Consider the following 22,530-nt stretch of genomic DNA (forward strand, 5'->3'; position numbering starts at 1 on the left):
CAACGCGTCAACTCAGCTTTAAAATAGACTGCTTTATATTGGCAAATTAAGCAAAACAATTGTAGATATATTAATATATTCTTGCTCTAAATACGAATAAAATGCGAGACTATACAATCCCTGACACACTCATTAAGCCAGAACGCACAACTACTTCGCGCCAAAAAATTAAAAAAAGTTAAGATAATCAAGTTTTCTTTCAGAATAGTCAATGGTTTTTGAAGATCGACATAGTCGCCTCGGTTGATACTGAGTACACGGCCTCTCCGGGCTATGCTATAAGCTATATAAACTGGACGGTTTCATTGTTCATTGAAAACTAATCGCATCTAACATAATCTAATAAAGCGAGTAAAGGACAAGGACACAAGAGTCCCAAGTAGCTATGTAAGAATCGGGTCGGAATTTCGAAGCGTTCAAAGAGAGTCTGAAATGAAATCAAAGCGAGCAGTAAGCGTCGACCTGCGCGCCGCTACGACCCTACCGGTGCGCTGTCCTGCCGGTGTAAAATAAACCAGGGTCACACGCAGAACTTCACGAATCCAATAATAAATTCTTATTTCACACTTTTCCGTGGCACATCGGATAGGCGATAGCGATTTTTGATTAAAATATAATTATTTTTTAGCACTTTGGATACCGTTTTTAGAACTGTTGAACTGATCATCGCGGAACTTAATGTGCTTGAAAATGTTTAATTAGTGAACACATGTTTTCCATTCAATCCTTTCAAATAGTAAAAAATCTTTACCACGTATTTGCAATGCTGTGTGGTGCTGAGTAGTAATTGGTAAAAAACACAGGAAAAGTCTCGTGTCTGTTGAACTAATTGCTTAATCCAATACGTTACAGTTTTAGTAATCAGAAAATAATGAATTGAGAAATTATCAAAACAAAAGTTAATGATTACAAAACGTATTTACAAAAAAATTTAATTTTTTTTTATTTTTTTTTATTATTATTGTAACAAATTTCACTCAGTCCAAAAATTCAAATTCTACTATGTATAAGTATTTAAATTTTCTTAAAGGTATAATAACCAAGTTCATTAAATCATGAGAAATAAGAATTTCACCTTCGCTTTTAGCTTGAGCCAGACATAAAAGGCTTCGGGAAGGGAAATAAAACGCGTCGCGCCGGCAGGGGAGGTGTGCCGTGGGTCAGCGAATATTGAAATGAGGGCATTCGGACCGCACTTCATTATTTATACTTTATGTCAGCGAGGGCTTGTAACGGCCAGCGTATTACGACATATAAAAGAAATGAATTGGCCGCAATTTGTTTCGGACTTAACGTGACAACCCTACTGACTTCTTGTTTTTGGAGCTTCGTTCAACCATGCCGGGGACGTTACCTTTTTGTATAAACCTTCGTAATTTGACTGCAATGGACTCGTTTTATTTTTGATGCGCGAAATTAGGGAATGGAATTGTAGGTATTTTATGAAGTCCAGTTCTAATTTGGGACGTAAATTATGTCATGACGTCACCCGGTGTCATTCCACGTCATAAGATTTATAAAGCAGCGTGATGCGACAAGCATCTGTGAGGAAGGTCTAGAATAGTATTTACTGGTATGACGTATTATAAGCCAGCATCATCATATTGGCTATTTTTACCTCGAAGTAGGGTGTGTGCCGATTTGAAACTGGAACAGGCCTTAAATAAGTACAATTGAATCTTCGACACCTCGTCTTAAGATGGTTGACGACATTTCATAAAGGAGTGTGGTTATAATTTTCGTGTATCATCTATACCATTATTATAGGAATGTAGTGAAAGCTGGGGTGTTAACCCTGGCTTGCAGAAATTTATATTACTGCGTCAACTTTACTAGTCTACTTTTACTAGCTCACCTGCCAATGGTGTCCCTTGAATAATTTGTAACTAATACTTGGTACCACCAGGTAAATAGTAAAAATAAATAAAAACATTTATTTAAATTATTCTAAATGGAACACTTTAAAACTATGAGGTAACTTAGACAGAATTCAGTGACAAGTTATTGTAGTAAAATTCGTAACATTTTTAATATCAAACAAGGTGATGAGACAATGCTCAAGTTCATATGAAAAAGTATGGTTCGCATGGTGAGCATTGCCACTCCTTCGCAAGCTCAGATTGTGTATTTAATTATTGTTCCTACCGGACTAATGGACTATTTACTATTACTACTGCTACTAGCTATGTTAGTAACTTCAAGGGGTTATCCTAGATTCACCAGACGTGTAAGTGATAAGGTAGTAATCTAACGAATATTAGGGTTAAAAAACGTTCCATTTTTTTATTTATTAATTTTTGTTTTCATTTTATTCTGTCTGAATTGCAAAATTGAACGCGCATAAAAGAAGGAGTCATGTGTGGTCGTAAATAATAATCGTAAAACCGTTGTTTGTACAGTTTTTAGACGCAATAAGAGGCAAAACAAAAAAGATATACGAACTTCAACGACCCAATACTGGTGGTAGGACCTCTTGTGAGTCCGCGCGGGTAGGTACCACCGCCCTGCCTATTTCTGCCGTGAAGCAGTAATGCGTTTCGGTTTGAAGTGTAATGCAGTCGTTGTAACTATACTGAGATCTTAGAGCTTATATCTCAAGGTGGGTGGCGCATTTACGTTGTAGATGTCCATGGGCTCCAGTAACCACTTAACACCAGGTGGGCTGTGAGCTCGTCTACCCATCTAAGCAATAAAAAAATAAAAAAAATAAAAAACTTACTCACCTACCATGAAAAAATAGAAAATCAAAACAATTTAAAAATAAATAATATGCATTTTTTGTATTCAAATATCGAATACAAAACATTTTAGGAAATAAATTTGGTTTTCAACAACAGCGGAAACAATCTATTTGTTTACCTCTAGGGCATGCACAAAGTTTTCCTTTTAAAGTGTTCGCTCGTGGGATCGGGAGGACTTCTCCACATTACGGATAGTTCAGACGTGCGCTTGTCACACTGTTCCGATACTTACTCTGTGATGGCCTTTGTTTTATAGTTAAATTATCGATTAAGAACCATCAATTTATTTGGATATTTCGTGCGAGGATATTGGAGTGAAGTTGTAAAATTATATCGATTCATAATGTGTTTGCAAATTTATAATTTTTTTTTTATAGCTTTGATGGGTGGACGAGCTCACAGCCCACCTGGTGTTAAGTGGTTACTAAAGCCCAAAGACATCTATAACGTAAACGTGCCACCCACCTTGAGATATAAGTTCTAAGATCTCAGTATAGTTACAACGACTGCCCTACCCTTCAAACCGAAACACTGCTTCACGGCAGAAATAGACAGGGCGGTGGTACCTACCCGTGCTGACTCACAAGAGGTAAAGAGATCCTACCACCAGTAAAAATTAAGGGTGCCATACGCATTGAGACATTAAACCAAGATGCATGACTGCTTCGCGGTAGGAACAAGCAGGATGTCCCAACGCACTCTACTACCAGTAATTTTACTTCATAATTTGGCCATTTTGATTATTATTACAAGTGTTGTTCTTCCATCTATTCCATATTATTGGTGGATGAGTGTTAGGCACTTAATAGAGAAAAAATAGTATAGTCTGCGCTGCGGGATTAGAACTAGCAGAGTTGCATCGCTTGATACGAATGGTCTTATCCATAAATCACGACAGTATATGAAATTAAATTATACGTTCGCCACTGCAGGTCCTAAGATTTTCTATTAATCCGATTTGTTAAAAATAAACATATACGAGACATCCAGGGAACATAGATAGTAATGCATTCTACTATAATAGCATTCACAATATTCGTTAAAGATAATGTTTGCCTAGAAAAATCAGGTCAATGTCCAATACATTTGAACGTAGATACTAGACTCCGACTGCAAAACTTAACCTATATGGGGGGTAGTGGGGTAAAGATGGGTAGATGGAGCTGACAAAGCTAAGATACTCATAGACCAAGAACACTAGCTCATTTAGGGTGCCTTACTTAACAACTTACTACTTGACTACTTTCAGCACTCTAAATCTATACATATAAATAAAACTAGAGTGTATGTTTGTAACATTGAAATAACCACTTTTTACTACATGCATATAAATATATACACGGTACATACACCCAAATAACATTTTTTACAATTTTTGTCTGTCTGTCTGTTTATTCCGGCTAATCTGTGGAACGGCTGGACCGATTTTGATATGAGACTTTCACTAATAGGTAGCTGATTTCAGACTAGCTTCGCCCCGCGGCGTCACCCGCAGTTATTGTCGTACCGCGCGCAACATGGCGGGACTCGCCTATCAATAATAAAATTTAATGTTTCCGAAGCGAAGCGAGGGCGGTTCTCTAGTATCACATAAAACTATGCCAGGTATAGAGCAAGTTCCAAATTGCTTGCGGATGCATCATGTGCCGACGGTCTCTCAGAGCAAACGCAAAGCTTAACAGGAAACAAGAGCTTTAGCGACTAATGTTTTTACTGTTTAGATTAAAACAGAGCTTTGAGAAATACAAATAGTAGGAGGAAAAAACAGCTTTGAACATAAAATGTTCTAGTTTAATTTTAGTAGGTTTTTGCGAGTCGTCTGCTATAATTATATCAGCCGTCCGTGACTACGAGGACCGTAAAATATTCGAAACTTGAGGAAATAATGAAAGGACAATAGTATTCGCGAGATCGAACTGTATAAATAAGTAGTTTTAAATGAAAATATTCTGTTTAATTATAGACGTAGGTATAACTTTGAAATCATTATGAATTGAGCTGAATATATTTCCGAACAAATGAATGGGGCTACAGCAGTATGGAAAGTGGTAGACGAGATGACACGTCTTGGCATGGCAATTATGACTGTTTAGTGATCGCAAGGAAAGACAACTTGGAGAAATTGGTGGTCACTGGAAAGGTCGAGGGCAAGCGACCAAGAGGCAGGAACCCGACCCGTTGGACGGACCAGATTCGTGCAGCCCTGGATACCACAGTGCACGATGCTCTGCACTCAGCTGCAGATAGGAACAGATGGCGGTGCACTATAAAAAACAAACTGTTTCAAGGCCATGACCACGACCCTCAGTAATGAGGAAACCGATGCAAAGAGGAGGAGGAGTGATCATAGATAATAAGACTTATGTATGCTGGTGATAGATTGCATAACCAAGAAAGATTTGCAACTGAAAAAAGTGGTCTTGCAAATAAACTTAATACACTGCCTTTACTTTTTGCTTGTGTTGTTCAATAACTAATATTCTATTATACAAAAAGACAAAAGTTCCACGTTCAATAATTTAGTAGTTTTCCTGTGCTATAAACACCGGAAATATATAAAAAACGCGGTTTATGAAATTCTACAAAGAACACTTCCGTGGCAATGACACTGTCAGCTATGCAACTTAAATTCAAAATCATTTCAGTTCCTAAATCAAATAGTAAGTTAAATTGACAGATTACAACCGCTGCGACCTCATGACTTGAAGTTCTTCTCCGCGTGTAAGGAGCGTGTTATGCAACCGCTAATGACGCGAGAGCTTTCGAACAAACTATATTATTACCGAGCTTTACAACTAGTTTGATGATTCTAAGATATTTTACTGAAGCCAAGACTAACAAGGTAAATACTTATCTTCTTTGCTCACGAATACGATTTTTTTTTGCCTACTTTAAGCTGATAACTTTACAGGCTATGCCAGCGTAATCGAGCAAGTAGGTGTGCTTTTTTTTTATTGCTTTTTGTGTGCTCTCGGGTTTCTAACCTGACGACGTTGCTTACACTAGCCCTATCAAGAGCTTGGCAAAATCTACACCGGATCGGAGACGTAAACCACTGAGAAGATCCGGCGAGAAACTCAAAGGGCTACGAATGCTCACCGTTGACTATCTGATATCAATATATTTGCATTACAATTTGCATACCTGTTGATCATGTTCGTTTGGAAATAACGCAAAATCTATCAGGTCGATTTTGATGCACGTTTTACGGATTGGATATTTATTGTATACTAGCTGACCCGGCAGACTTCGTACTCAATCGATAAATAAAAGACCTAAACTTTTGTATAAAATAAACTTTAAAAAAACAAAAGGAATGCGTCCGACGGGGGCCACATCAAAGGAAAAACAAAACTGTGTGTTTTTGTATAATTCCGAGCATTTTCATATTTATTCACCTTTTAAACCTTCTCTGGACTTCCACAAATAATTCAACACCAAAATTAGCCAAAGCGGTCCAGCCGTTCTCGAGTTTTAGCGAGACTAACGAACAGCAATTCATTTTTATATATATAGAAGATGTACATGTACGTAAGGGATGGGACTTGGCTGCCGAAGATATTACTCAAAGAAACCGTGACCATCACCGTCATCGTCAATATGTTACCTTCGCTTAGTCGTTTGTCGAGAATCGTACCCCTACCCCGAGGTCTAGTAATCAGGACCATAGGACACGGTATAATGTACCGAAGAAGACTTTAACAAATAATACATTTATCAAAATAGCAATTACAATTAACTAGAGAATAGTCACAAAGCAGAATCTTGATCTTAGTGAATTAATCTTCTAACAGTCTTACAGTAGCGATAAACTTGGCAAAAGTCCAAACAAATGCATTTATTAACATTAATTACGAAAGATAATAAGTTTATTGTACAGTTCTGGCAATTATCAAACGTGCTTTGGTAATAAAACCATTAGCGAGGTTAATTATACAAACGAGTTATTCAGTGAGCAGTTTGTTTTGTTTGTCAAATAAACGTAATTTAGTGTTTATTGATATGTTGACCATCATTTTAGCCGGCGCATCATTACTAGCGCTGATGGGTAACAGCGATACCAAGAACCGAATCAAGTTTCTGTCTGTTTTTCAGTGAGGACCCTTTTCAAACCTTCAGTTTTATAAAAGCCGTGTCTGCCAGAGCTCTCGGAAGGTTCTCGTTTCCGAGTCGAATAGAACATCATAAAAATAATACTTTAAAACCCGCAGTAGATAAACGCAGCGTTTCCAGAGTATAGTCATTGATTATAACTGGTGAGGCAACGGTAAAAGTAGCTTGGGATCATTTCAAGTAATTTTTCGTAGCAGTCTCCGAGGAAAATACAATAGCAAAGCATTGTGTTAGTTCAAGACAAACATGTAGAACTAAGATTATGACGAAGAGTTTGATGAGCAAACTAACCCATAGACACAGCCCGCTGAGTTTCTCGTCGGATCTTCTCAGTGATTCTACGATTCTCTGCTCTCGCTAGGGCTAGTGTTAGCCAATTCTCTCAGGTTGAGCCAGTGAGCTCACCTGCCCGTTCGGGCGTAGCTGGAATAGCCTCTTAGGCTATCAGCAAATAGGTAAGCGAAAAAAAGTAGAACTATAACACAATAGTGCAGTATTACAAGGAATGATTGAATTTCAATTCCTAAGCTCTCGGTAAGCCCAAAGATCCTGAGCGGAACATTTTTCGCCCCGACCGAATACAACGTGAAATTGTACCCCGTGACATCGACGTACTCCGAACGAGGAACATCAGACAGTTGGTTTTGTAATAACATAAATACATGTTAGAATAAAAACAACCGCTTAAATAGCAAACCGTATTAACAGTTAATTTTAACATAGTTTGTTTCCTGTTGTTAATGGTATTGGAGGATATTGGAGCGAAGTTGTAAAATTATTGTATTTTCATCGATTCATGATGTGTTTGCAAATTTATAAAGTAGCATTCCGATGCTGTTCCGACGCCTAGACCGCAGTGAACATCGATCTTACTCACAAACCACGGTGCTTCGGTGGCGTAGGAACTGGATGGCTAGTCAAAAATTATCAATCTACCATCTATAAGTATAACAATGCACCAGTCATATTATCTATTAAGCCAGAGGTTTTGATATTATTTATTAGAATTTTTTATTTATTGCAATTGTAAGCAGACGAGCATACGGCCCATTTGATGGTGGTTACCGTCGCCCATGGACTTCAACAATACCAGGGGCAGAGCTAAGCCGCTGCCTACCTCTGAAATACATATTATGGTACATGGTTTTTTTTATTGCTTAGATGGGTTGTCGAACTCACAGCCCACCTGGTGTTAAGTGGTTACTGGAGCCCATAAGTTCTAAGGTCTCAAATATACTTACAACGGCTGCCCCACCCTTCAAACTGACATATTAACTAAATGTGATTCACAGTAACATCATAGCGGGCATAAACAATAGTCAGAATGAAGCCGCAGGGCCACATCGAACGTAAACACACTTAAGCCAAGGAGACGATTTGTAGCTAGGTGGGTAATTGGGCAAATCTCTATATATTTCAGTTTAAGGTATAGAAAATCCAGTGTTCGTATACCGCTGCTGTATCTCCCGGGATTAAGCCGCTTGCTGCTACGGAAACACGGGAGAACGGCACTTTGTGATCAGAGTCGGATTAGAGGGAGGGCCGTTTTATGTTCAATGTTTTTCCGATTCTCTCTCTGCAGTCATGTTGTGGCGTCTAGTGAGTTCTATTAACCACGTAGCACCTCATTGGTGAGCTCGTCTACATATTCTGTACTGAAAAAAAAACTTATGTGCAATATTCACAAGCCTCAGAGCAGTAGTTAGCGCTCCTGATCGTTTCACAGAGGGTCGTGGGTTTGATTCCCACATCGGGCAAAGTGTGATGGACAGGTTTGTTTGCTTTTTATTTGGGTGTTTGTTATCTATATATTTGAACGTATATAAGTATGTATGTGAGTCTCTGGTACCCATAGCACAAGAAATCCTAAATTGGTGTCGGACGAATGTGCGTGATTTGTTCCTATTTGTGAGTTTTATTTATTTATTCAATCCCATTCTCTCAGTCCTATTAATGTGTGTTTATAGGTTTTCAGTTTTTTTTAATTGCTTAGATTGGTGGACGAGTTCACAGCCCACCTGGTGTTAAGTGGTTACAGGAGCCCATGGACATTTACAAGGTAAATGCGCTACCCACCCATAAGTTCTAAGGTCTCAGTATAGCTACAACGGCTACCCTACCCTTCAAACCGAAACGCATTACTGTTTCACGGCAGAAATAGGTGGGGTGGTGGTACCTACCCATGCGGACTCACAAGAGGTCCTACCACCAATGTCGCTTTTTCGCTTCATCGAATTTTAAATTAAAAACGGAGCTAAAAAACTTTAAAACTTTATAAAGAAATCGTTCACACATTTTTCCTTGCAACAGAATCCGCCCCAATCCTTGTCGATGTTATCTATGCAATATGAGTGTATTCTTCGTTGGGATTATCCAAGGAAAGCCGCGCCAAATAATACGTCACGTAAGCTGAGCTAGGATTATTTCTAACTTTAATTCACCTAACTTTCTTTGCTTTTGTTATTATCTTTCACGTTATTGGGTTCGAGATATTGTATCGTTTTGATTACTATATATTTTAAGCTTTGATTAGCTGACAAGCAACCGTCGGACATTTTACTTACACTCTGAATACCTTAGAGCACAAACTAAATCACAGGTATCACCTGTTATGCAAATTGTAATTTTTCCACTTATTCATTTTTATGTAAACTACGCCAGTCTAATGTGAGTTAGTTGTAAATCTTACTGTTCCGTGGCAAAAAATACACCTAAAGACCAGTTTAAAAAAAAGAAACGTGTGCAATTCACACGTGTTAGAAGTGAAACCTTCAAAAATTAAAATACAATTATCCTAAATGTCTAAGTATATGTTAAATTTTGTCATTAGTAAATAATTGTAAATCAACTTTTCTAGTATGAGGTAGCACCCTCTGTAAATCGATATTTTAACGTCACGTATAATCCTAAATTGAAATTCACTACAAGGGGCTTAATACGCACGTTAGTATTAAAAAATCTCATAGATGGCGCTGTATTAAAAAATTTCGACACTTCCGTTGCATACCTGCGTGACGTTACATCTGTAAAAATTTTAACCTCATGCGCCTAAAGAAGTTTCACTTCAAAAGAATTTACGAAGGAACTAATAATAAATGAACATGTTGTTAGTTTAAATGCTGTCCAAATAAGAGCGAAAGGTGTACCAGCGAAATCTCTCTGTAGTCTACTAAAAAGCCTTGGCTCATCAAGAACTTCCGTAAATTATATACTTGAATGAACACCTAAAGCTACAGTAGTTGGTTTTTATCAATTTTGTCTACGCCCGAGAGGAATGCGGAGAATTTAGGTGAGCGTAATACATATTTATAGGAACCCCTTAACCCTACACCAGGATCTATAGTTCACTAGCATTCTCTCAGCAACGCGGTGGACCCTGTAATGGCATAGTTAATCCGTGGATTACTGACATATTTGTCTCATGTATGTGCCGCGTCTTCAATTATTTCTTTTCCTACCGTAAGAAGTAAGTTTGTTGTAAGTTTGTAGCGATCTTAGATCAGTCTGTGTCAAGTCATCGCACAGTAAACAGGTTACAAGTTTGTCGTGTCTTTGTCATTATCAACCTGCATAATATACACGCTCTAGACTCAAAAAGCTTTTTCAATGTTCCATCTTCTCTAAATGAAATTTTTAAATCTCCATCTAAGAACAAATTTCTAAAACTTCTATAAAGTTTCGAAATAAAATCTTGTCCAAATCGAATTGCACCATTAATTTAACATCTAATACACAAAGTTTAGTTAATCCAAAATACATTTAGCAAGTCGAGAGCGCGACAAATCAGCTACTTCAGTGCGACTGTTGGAGGTGACAAGTCTGGCTCGCGCTGTGTGCAGCTAGACGATTTATCATCAGTTCTCACTTTGTATATTCGGAAACTAAAACTTTGATGTAATTAATAAACGTCGTTAATCTAGGAATAACAATATCCGAGTATGATTAGGTACTAGTATAACTGAAAAAAAGTGTTCATAATTTATATCTCATTTTTTTTTTTTTTTTATTGCCTTTGTAGGCAGACGGGCATACGGCCCACCTGATGGTGAGTGGTTACCGTCGCCCATGGACTTCAGCAATGCCAGGGGCAGAGCCAAGCCGCTGCCTACCGCTTAATACTCTCCACAAGCCTCGTTTGAAGAAGGACATGTCATAGCGCTCGGGAAACACCGTGGAGGGGAGCTCATTCCATAGCCGGATGGTACGTGGCAAAAAAGATCTCTGGAAACGCACTGTGGATGATCGCAGTGGCTCCAGGTAGTATGGATGAACTCTACTCCGGTGGCGGGCGGTGCGATGGTAAAAACGAGATGCTGGTATCATCTCGAACAATTCCTCAGAGCACTCCCCATGGAACATACGGTACAAAATACAGAGGGAACCGAAGTCCCTCCGCAGACCCAGAGGCTCCAAACGATCCGATCATTTAATTCTTAGTCAAATTTACAGTGACATCTATTACTAAATGCAAAGGCAAACTAAGGGCAACCAAACATTTGATGTTGTTCGACAAATTAGGGATATCGTATTGATCTGGTCACCTAGCAGTAGCTTTTTAGTTGATGCACGAGTGATTACTACTAATTTTGTTTGCTATTCTCATAAGTAGGTTTTCTGAACACTAACTGGCTTTTTTTTATTCAACTGGATATATTTACGAGACCGCGTGTGATGTTTCATGATGATTCATGTGATGTTAAGTGATTATCGAAACCCATAAACGTGGAAACATGAACGTCTCCACCGATTGGAGCGTGAAGTCTGAAGTCTATCTGAAATCAATTGGTTTTTATAACGGCTCTGCCACCCCTCAAATCGGAATACACCACTACTTCGCGAAGGCAACAGGTAGGATAACGGTACCGACCCGTGTGCACTCCTCACAAGACGTCCTATCAACAGCAAAAGCCTTGATCAAAATGTGGAAAATTAAACAGACATCTATTGAAGGAAAATACACAATTTTTATGATATTAAATAACCTGAATAGGTGTTCTCATACCTCACGTCATTAACAACTCGCTAACTTAATTGGGTTTCGTCCTGTGCTTCTAATTATAAAATATTATGTGAAAATTTTAGTAAATTTCGCAGTAAATTTCAAATTGATTTCTTGGTCTATGAAATGTGCAAATAATTTAAACATTTGTATTTGTATTCTTTAATTCACTTCAATGAAGCAGGGACTGAACTATAAGCCCGTGGACATCACATATTAATGTACATTATTATAGAGAAATATCAGATTGATCTGACGACGAACGAACTACTTCTTACCTTACTTTTGCGTGTACGCCGCCACCCTCTTTGAGACATGAGGTAAAACTAGTGATTTTGCAAATTGATAAGAGTTGGAGATTTCATATTTATTACACTGTTATTCCTTCATCATGGAAACTATTCGTGAGCGCGTGTTGGACACGTATTTGGTATATTTATGATATTAGCGCGCGGGAATCCAACATTGTTTCATTCCCGATTCTGCGGACAGAATGGAAAGCAGTCGACGTCGCCCAAAACACGTCATCTCGGATCCTCCCGATCCACTAACGGTGCTTTTAGGTACTTCAAGCACCGGTCACCGTTCTCGTCGAACCCGTCGCTTGCGACGAAGGGCTCGACGAGTAAATTAACTCTCAGACACAGCCCACTGAGTTTCTCGCCGGATCTTCTCAGTGGGTCGCGTTTCCGATCCGGTGGTAGATTCTGCGAAGCACGGCTCTTGCTAGGGTTCGTGTTAGCATCGTCATCAGGTTTGAGCCCCGTGAGCTCACCTACTAGCCACGGTTACGCTGAAATAGCCCCTAAGGCTATCAGCTTAGGTAGGGAAAAAAAAAAAACAAAAAAAAATCCAACATTGTTAATTCACAGATCTAGTATCGAAGTACCCATTATCTCAATTTTACTATCGATACCAATGCCATCCTATTGTAGCAAATTTAACTCAATTCAATCTAAATAAAATATATTTAAAAAGTAAAAACATGAACATCCTGAAAAAGCTCTAAACACCTACCTACCTACTAGCAAGAGAAAATAAAGCGGAAATTTTTAAAACGCTTTTTCGAAAATAAAATTACCACTAAAATGAAAGCACCGTGAAAGAGGCACTGGAATTGTAAAAATTCAGTTCGGTAAGGACCCAATCGAGTCCGAACTTGAATTCAATATGGTTAGTGATACAATATTTTACACTCGAGTTTTCATGGTAGTGGATGCAGACGTCGCGTCGCCTCCCTCTTGACGCAGTTCATGCAAAATATAGACATTCAAATAAAAAGAAGGGTTATGAAAACTGAATTACGGCGGTGCCGCGGAAACAAGTCACTAATTTTAATTAATCACTCTAATGCTCAAAGTCGCGTGCCTTTTCTTTTATTACTTCGCAATTGCTTTCCGAATTGTAATTTGCTGCGGCCATCTGCAAACTTTCATAAACCCTTGAATTTTGAATCCTCAGTGGGATCAAATATAACGGATCTACTTAACCACGACTGAAACTATAACAAAAATCAAAAATATTGTATTTTGTAGTTTGTATTGTATGTAAGATATAGTATTTTGAAATTTCAAAATATCCGCAACTCATTATTAATAATCAATTATTATCCCAGCTCTCTACCGAATTGGACAACTAATTGTTAATCTCCGAATGACAAAACGAGTAAGTCATCAAATAAACAACAAACAGAAACAAACAGCAGGTTGGCAGCGGTAGGTAGCCGCTTGGCTCTGCTCCTGGCATTACTTAAGTCCATGGACGACGGTAACCACTCACTATCAGGCGGGCCGTGTGCTCGTCTGCCTACAAGGGCAATAAAAAAGAAGACACATACAGAAAGCGCCTTACTCATTATAGTTAATTATATCTCGCGAAAATTAGTCCAATGAAAAGGTTAAGTATTCAGTTAAGTGAACTACTTATATCTGTGGTGATCCTGCGTGTCTCCTGCACTATGTAAAGTACATCTGTCCGCGATATTGAAGTGTGCTTTGTGCCACGTCTCCATGCACTCGTTGAGTTTTTGTACAATTCAGCGTTGAAATTACTATTTTCTGTTGATACTTTTTCTCTTACACAGCGTTTACCCTTAGAATGAAAAATTAAATTTAACTTTGAACTTTGTTTTGAGAAACTTGTTGGGGGAATTTCATTAAAGGTAGCTGTCAAGGGAGCGTTTTACTTGGAGCGGTCCGTGAGATATGACGTACAGAAATATATATGTTTTTTATGGCAACCTGAGCATGCCTGAGCATTACCAGCTTGTGGCGGGTAGCCATTATACAACGCAAGATATTTAACAGATGCATGAATATACACAAGCTTGCATATACACAAGTTCCGAACAATCACATTCGGACCGTCGGTCTACCGAGCAATACCACTCGCTCCTATATACCTACAAACTCAAGCATAGCCAGTTTGCGAATACAGATCTAAAACCATCAGATCGGACTCGCAAATACAGCAAGAATCAGATCGGACTCGCGATCCGTTGGGAAGTCCTCACGAGAGGTTGAGCAAGTTGACGCCTGACCTATGCTTTGGCTGCTGTTACCATTCAAACTAAAAACGTATCGCAACATCGGGTGGATCTATCAGTGACCAGGGCGTTAAAGATCGGCCGCTGCGTGAGCCGGCTCTGAGATGTAATTAGCGGCTCACTATCGCGTACTAACGTCATTTACTGATTACTCCATAAAATACAGTATTATTATTTTTATTGCTTAGATGGGTGGACGAGCTCACAGCCCACCTGGTGTTAAGTGGTTACTGGAGTCCATAGACATCTTCAACGTAAATGCGCCACCCACCTTGAGATATAAGTTCTAAGGTCTCAATATAGTTACAAAGGCTGCCCCGAAACCTTCCTTCCTGCCTGAAAGCTGTATTCAAACCGAAACGCATTACTGCTTCACGGCAGAAATAGGCAGGGTGGTGGTACCTACCCGCGTGGACTCACAAGAGGTCCTGCCACCAGGAAAAGTATTACGATCGATGCCAATACATACCTCTATGTACGTAATCCAAACGCTCCGCTGCTAACGTGAAATTCCACTCCGGTATCTCTAATACATTTATATAATATATGTTGATCTGTCGCAGATGTCTGGCGCCCTTGATCGTGGTTTATGGCGACACAGCACCCCTATCTTATCGCATTACAATCTCGACGCCGCCTAACGTAATATTCATTTTTATTCATTTCTGTTTATTACTGTATTCAGGATTCCATTTGAATGTGGATGAAGTTTGTAGATACGTTGTAGAAGGTATAAGATGAGTTCTTTTATGATTAAGGAACAGACGCTTTGACCGTTTTACGTATCACTACATAGTATAAAACAAAGTCGCTTTCTCTGTCCCTATATCCCTATGTATGCTTAAATCTTTAAAACTACACAACTGATTTTGATGCGGTTTTTTTAATAGATTGAGTGAAGAGGAAGGTTTATATGTATAATAACATCCATTAAATAGTGGAGAAATCAATAATAAATTACAGTTTCCGAAGCGAAGCGAGGGCGGGTCGCTAGTTAATTATATAGCACAGTCAAGAAGCTGACTGCCGGTTTAGTGTTGAGAGGTTACCGGTGATATTACAACGTGTGGAACATGTGAAGCATGAGGTCGAAGTTTCCCTTCAAACCACAAAGCACAATTGCTTCTAAACTGTAAAAGGAATGGCGGTAGTACCCATCCGCATGGGCTTAAGATAAGAGCATCTTATCCATCCATAATTAGCTTTTTGTTTTGCTACTAAGGCAGACAAGATCGTGACCGACCTAATGGTAACTAGTGACCGAAATAAATGAGCCCTGAGCACAGCCGAGCCGTTGCATACTGGAAAAAACTGGTGGTAGGACCTCTTGTGAGTCCGCACGGGTAGGTAACACCACCCATTTTTTTTTTTAACTGTGAGCTCGTCAACCCATCCAAGCAACAACAAAAAAACACATTTAATAAAGTTTTTGTTTGTGTAAAGTTCGTTAAAGCTAAATACTAGCTCCCGCTGTACTTACTGTTTTCTATAGGGAACTTGATCTCATTTCTGTTAAAGTTCCTAGCTGTTGGAGTTTCTGAAAAGTTTTAAAGCGAAGCGAACGCTTCAACGAACACGTGTGTGAACTTATCAGTGTAGCACGGCAGGTGAACCTTGTGTACAAGTGCCATTATGTGGAGCATTCAAAGCCAAAACGATAATGTCATAACGATGATGTTCCCGACGGTTTCTAACGCGAAGAATATATGCTATCCTGTTAAATGGGACAATCACTGTACAATATCAAAGGCCAGCCGTGATTTTTATTATTATTATTAGTTACTGAGTTCCATCCTCCTTGTGCTAGCGCGCTAGAGTTACGGCAGCGTGCGGCGCAGCCTCGACCCCCTCAGGTCACCCCGTGACCAACACCGAGAGGAGTTCTATCTCCTCATAGAGACCAGCGCTGAACGAAAACCACCACCGGCACCCAGCTGGGCGTTGGCGGTACAGCGCTGAGAGGGAAGAAGAGATTCCCTGTCCCGTTCCGCAGCCTTCTTCTACGATATGATGGACCGGTCCGATCCTGTCTTCACGACAAGGGCTCGGTGCTGTTCGTACGCAAGCATATCCTCCGCCGTGTCCTCACAGCAGCTACTGTAGTGTTGTCACTCCAGAGTCGGCTCCCTTTCGGGCGACGAGGTGCAGGTAGCGACTGAAACAGCCGTGTCTCGTGAGTATCTGTTTCGGCCGGAAGGTGAACGGTCCTCGGTTGCGATTAACCCGATGTGAGAGGACCAAGCGGATCGCCTCGGTGATCCGTCGCCCGCAAGCGGGTCTGCCACGCGACTAGACCACGCAACGATCACAGCCCGCCTAAAAGATTATTTTTTTGCGACACCTAAAAAGTCTGTTTTTTTTTTTAATAACAAAAATAAAGTTTACCTTCTAGTTACTTTTAAAATTAAAATCAAAAAGACAATAATAATAATAGTTTTGTTCCATTCCATTCTCATATCCCAAATTCAATACGAAAACAAATATTTATGTATGTAAATAATAATGTATTTATGTTTATTTAAAAATAGTAAAAATTTCAGTAACTATCCAACACCGTTACCACGATACAGTTGCGGCGACCGAACAAACATGCTCACAAACAATTCCATCACAAACATAAAGCTAAAGACTATGTATTATACACATATATACACAGATGTATATAAACGACACGGAGCGGTCAGAGAGAGCGCGCTATGCCGCGGAATTTATGTCGCGCATTCAACCCCCGCACGGTCTGTTTGAGCCGTTTAAATGTTAATAAAACGACTTAATTCACATACGTATTGTTCAATAAAAACATGTTTATTTTAACTCTTGTGTATTCTCGCAAACGAAGCGAATACAGGTCTCTCCGTTCTCACTGGTGCGCTCGATCTGAGACCCATTCTTACCTTCATAACTTTCTTGCTATATTATTCGAACCGTCTACAGATGGGGATTTTTTAATTTTTTTTTTCTTAGATTGGTGGACGAGCTCACAGCCCACCTGGTGTTAAGTGGTTACTGAAGCCCATAGACATCTACAACGTAAATGCGCCACCCACCTTGTGATATGAGCTCTAAGTATAGTATAGTTACAACGGCTGCCCCACTCTTCAAACCGAAGCGCATTCCTGCTTCACGGCTGAAATAGGCAGGGCGGTGGTACCTACCCGTGCGGACTCACAAGAAGTCCTATCACCAGTAATTATCATTGTTTTTCATTATCATTACTTTATTGTCTGAATTTCGATGCGCATAAAATAAATACCAAACAATCTTTATTTCGTTAGGTCGGCTGCCGATCATCGGAAAACAGAAAGCTGTCACTCTAATATCACCCGCAAGAATTGATCTTGGGGTCAAAACTATAGCTGGCTAAGCACTGAGTGAAGTTGTCTTAAGAATTCACAAAGTCACGGCGTATTATAGAGTGTATTTACGTTAAAGAGAATGATAACATCTCGAATGCTAATCTTATTGGTAACAGTGGCCAGACTGCCCCTCCAGCTAGCCAGCGCTGACTCGCAACAAAACATGTAGTTGTTCAGCAAAAATTTCTAGACCGTGAGACAAGATCGTCCCTCCACGCACGCACACGTAGAGACCGTTATTTCTTGTTTTGTTTTTATAGACACGTAGACGCCAACATTACGTTTATTGAATTTTATTGTATAATAGTTGTGATGAAAGACTGGTAATAAACTCCGTTCTGTAAACACATACGCATCGGACTTGTTATCAGATATATCTATTGGCTTCATTCTAATCAGCAGTTAGACATCACTCAACAGTAGTTACTAAGTAGTTATACAAGTCTCTGAAAGCGCGACTGAAGGTGGATAGGTGTAATTCGCGTTTTAATGTCCGATACCCACTTATTGTTTGAAAGGGCTGAGAGTCATTTGATAATTGAGAGCAAAAAAAAACCGCTACCCAAGTTGAGGCACGCGGATCCCATCATTAACAAATATTTACAAAAATAGTACTTTACATAATGGGATTTTCAGAACTCTATATTATCTAAATATTATACGGTTTAAACCCCAAAAAAAAATCTTATTTTACTCATTAGGTGGGAACACGAATGGAAAAAAAAACCTCATAAAAAATCTAATTTAGATTTGAATTTTTATCAACAAAATTATAATAAAGGTTCATTAATTAAATTTTAATACCCAAGACCGTATACAGGTTTACTTTGAAGTAGAACCAGACTAAAAATACAGCCATGCTAGCACGTCTATCGCCATAATTAGCAAATCTATCAACACAATTTTGAAGTCGTCGTGGCCTAACGGATAAGACGTCCGGTGCATTCGTGTTGAACGATGCACCGGTGTTCGAATCCCGCAGGCGAGTACCAATTTTTCTAATGAAATACGTACTCAACAAATGTTCACGATTGGTTTCCACGGTGAAGGAATAACATCGTGTAATAAAAATGAAACCCGCAAAATTATAATTTGCGTAATTACTGGTGGTAGGACCTCTTGTGAGTCCGCACGGGTGGGTACCACCACCTTGCCTATTTCTGCCGTGAAGCAGTAATGCGTTTCGGTTTGAAGGGCGGGGCAGCCGTTGTAACTATACTCGAGACCTTAGAACTTATACCTCAAGGTGCCGCATTTACGTTGTGGATGTCTATGGGCTCCAGTAACCACTTAACACCAGGTGGGCTGTGAGCTCGTCCACACACCTAAGCAAAAAAAAAAACAAGTTATTGTGAGCAACCAAAACATATTGCGGCCATAAATAAAAAAATACCAATCCATTAATAAAAAACTTCACCGTAAAATTAGTAAATAAAACATGAATTGGCCTAACTTGGTATTGAAACACCAAAGCCCTGCTCCCGGTGAAAAAACCAAGTCGCGTACTCTCGTAGTATGAATATAATAGGACTATTCGTATTCCGAGGAGAGTACGCGGTGTAGTACGTTAAACTTGAGTGTTTTAGCATTAACTTCTACGCGCCGTTTTAATGCTTCGAAAACGTTTATATTCATCGAGTCGAGTATGATGAGTGCGAAAAAGTGTTAATTTTATATCTCTTCTTCTATACCTAGCGGGATAAAGTGGAGTACCTTATCCCACTAGGTGAGGTCGGCACAGCGAATTTTTCTATTCCATTCTTCTTCTATTTAGCCATCATCTCAACACTCACCCCTCTCTCTCTCATATCGTCATTCACGCACTCCATCCATGTCTTCTTCGGTCGACCTCTTTCCCCAACTACCTTGCACTACTATTTCCATACATCTCCTAGTCATATGCATCTTCTCTCTACGCATCACATGTCCATACCACGCTAACTGTCCGCTCTTTAATTTGTCAATCACCGGATCAATTTGTCAATTTTATATATTGGCTTAAAAGGGTATAAAATCTGATGTATTATAATAAAGACCTACGGCACTAGTACATGACTCCCGTGGCCTATCTTAAGACATGAATTACGACTTTTATACATCATTACTCGAACTCATATGAGCTGTGACCACAAACAGCAACGAATATTGGACAAACTTATGTCAAAAGGAAGACAAGAATATGACCTTACTAAATAGTGCTAATTTATTACTGTCATTGATCCCATTAGCAATTTCAGGCTTAACGCCGTCGACAGAAAAAAATCTTATCACAAACTATTGTCACATCAAAGCATAATTGCCATTCAATTCTCTTGCAGGGCTCTCCCCGGGTTGCCATGGGAACTCGAACGGTATCGATCCGTTTTCGGCAAAAAATAAATGCTTACGCGGCTGAAAGACGAGACGGCTTCGCAAACTATAAGTGTATAGGTACAGGAGGAGCTAAAGTAACCGAGGCAGCGCCGACGGCCACGCGAATTACGGAAACAGGATACCCGCGAACGAGGGCACAATGTCTGATGAAAACGTTCACGAAGAATAAATACATCGCATAGAATCGAATCATGTGCGATGTCCACAAAATTATTTATTCAAATATCAAACAATTCAATACGCCAATAAAGATTAGACAAATACAAAAAAAAGATGTGTACTGTCGTGGGACACCAGATAAGAACGAAGTTCCTTATTATAAAAATATTAATTTTAAGTTCTATTCGAGGTATAAAGAAAATAAAACTGGAGGTTTCGCAACAACCCACGGTCATTCGGTAACGTGCGAACTTATTGTGGTACACTTCATTCACGGTTGTTTGCATAAGAGTTAGTGTAGGTATTGCGCAAACGAACCCTCTGAGATCGTGGTCAATGAATGATAAAAAAATATGTTATTTTTTGTACGTTATTACAAAGTTAAGTCGTACACTGTGTGCTTTACTAATAAAAACCTTACGTTACGGACGTTATTTCCCGGTTAGGGTACCCCTCCGCATCGTGCCATAAGGAACTTCGTTCCAAAATTAAATGAAGATTTCATAATATTGGACTCTATACCAACGTACTATAATTACGGACCTTGGTAGTCAAAACCACAATTATACATCGTAACTGATACATAATAGACTAGGGTGTATGTTGTTGTACCCTTTTTTTTATTGCCCTTGAAGGCAGACGAGCATACGGCTCACCTGATGGTGAGTGGTTACCGTCGCCCATGGACTTCAGCAATGCCAGGGGCAGAGCCAAGCCGCTGTCTACCGCTTAATACTCTCCACAAGCCTCGTTTGAAGAAGGACATGTCATAGCGCTCGGAAAACACCATGGAGGGGGGCTCATTCCATAGCCGGATGGTACATGGCAAAAAAGACCTCTGGAAACGCACTGTGGATGACCGGAGTGGCTCCAGGTAGTATGGATGAACTCTACTCCGGTGGCGGGCGGTGCGATGAAAAAACGAGATGCCGGTATCATCTCGAACAATTCCTCAGAGCACTCCCCATGAAACATACGGTACAAAATATGGTACAAAATACAAATTACCCTAAAGAATAAAACGCCAGCGGTGTGTATGGTGCGAGTTTTTAACTTTCTCGATAGCGTAAAAGTTAGCTCAAATTTGTATGGAGTTAGAACGTTTGTCTACGTTTACCGATAGGAGCGCTGTTCCAGCTGCATAAAAAATTGAGTTACACACAGGACCTGTTTCGAGAAATTTGACTGTACCGGTGTCCCAGTCCCGCAGACGCGTATCAATTTTACTAAGGAAATGAGTAGGTACTTAAGCGTGCCCATGAATTACTTCCTGGATGACGAATAACATCGTGTAATAAAGATCGTACGCACGAAAATCGTAGAATAGCGTAAGTATCTTTTTTTTTATTGCTAGGCGGGTGGACGAGCTCACAGCCCACCTGGTGTTAATTGGTTACCAGAGCCCATAGATATCTACAACGTAAATGCGCCATCCACTTTAAGATATAAAGTTCTAAGGTCTCAAGTATAGTTACAACGACTGCCCCACCCTTCAAACCGAAACGCATTACTGCTTCACTGCAGAAATAGGCAGGTTGGTGATACCTACCCGTGCGGACTCACAGGAGGTCCTACCACCAGTAATTACGCAAATTATAATTTTGCGGGTTTGATTTTTATTACACGATGTTATTCCTTCACCGTGGAAGTCAATCGTGAACAATTGTTGAGTACGTATTTCATTAGCAAAATTGGTACCCGCCTGAGATTCGAACACCGGTGCATCCCTCAACACGAATGCACCAGACGTCTTATCCTTTAGGCCACGACGACTTAGCCTATGGTAGGATGTACTGTGAGCAAGTGTGAGCCACGCCTGTATCCTGAATATTCCTAAATAGAAAATGTATATGACCTTCAGTAACTACTCAACACTAGGTAGCTGGTGAGTTCGTTCACCAATACAATTTAGACTTAATGTAATGCGACAAGGTGAACAATACGACTCACGTTGTGTTCTTTGTCTGTCCTAATCGTTTGCTGTCCGGTGGTGGTATCTTATCAAATTCTTACCAAAACGGATAAGGCTTCCATCTATTTGTGCTCCATTGTAGCATCGGTATTTGTAAGATTTTCAACTATACCATTGAGAGACGGAATTGTGGGTAGGTCACACAAATGCGGACCAAAATGGATCGACGGTCTGATAAACGTCTCGAGAATGCGTCAGGTGTATAGGTATAGGGATCTTCACGTTGAATAATTAATAACCTAACTTGATATTCTGATACAGATATTTATGTT

General features: G+C 39.6%; 1 long non-coding RNA gene across 2 annotated transcripts in view; it reads left to right on the forward strand.

The window, feature by feature from the left end:
- The window catches only part of LOC110385322 (uncharacterized), a 32,442-nt gene that overhangs the window by 9,181 nt on the left and 731 nt on the right, over positions 1 to 22,530 (forward strand). Inside the window, exon 3 of one of the 2 annotated variants that reach the window (XR_002430618.3) lies at positions 20,073 to 20,320. This is a non-coding gene — a long non-coding RNA (uncharacterized LOC110385322). Of the gene's footprint in view, positions 1 to 20,072; positions 20,400 to 22,530 lie in introns of those variants that run through there. The other variant, XR_009974550.1, reaches the window with a different exon arrangement.

This window comes from Bombyx mori, chromosome 12 (assembly GCF_030269925.1).
Source record: "Bombyx mori chromosome 12, ASM3026992v2".
NCBI lineage: Eukaryota > Metazoa > Arthropoda > Insecta > Lepidoptera > Bombycidae > Bombyx > Bombyx mori.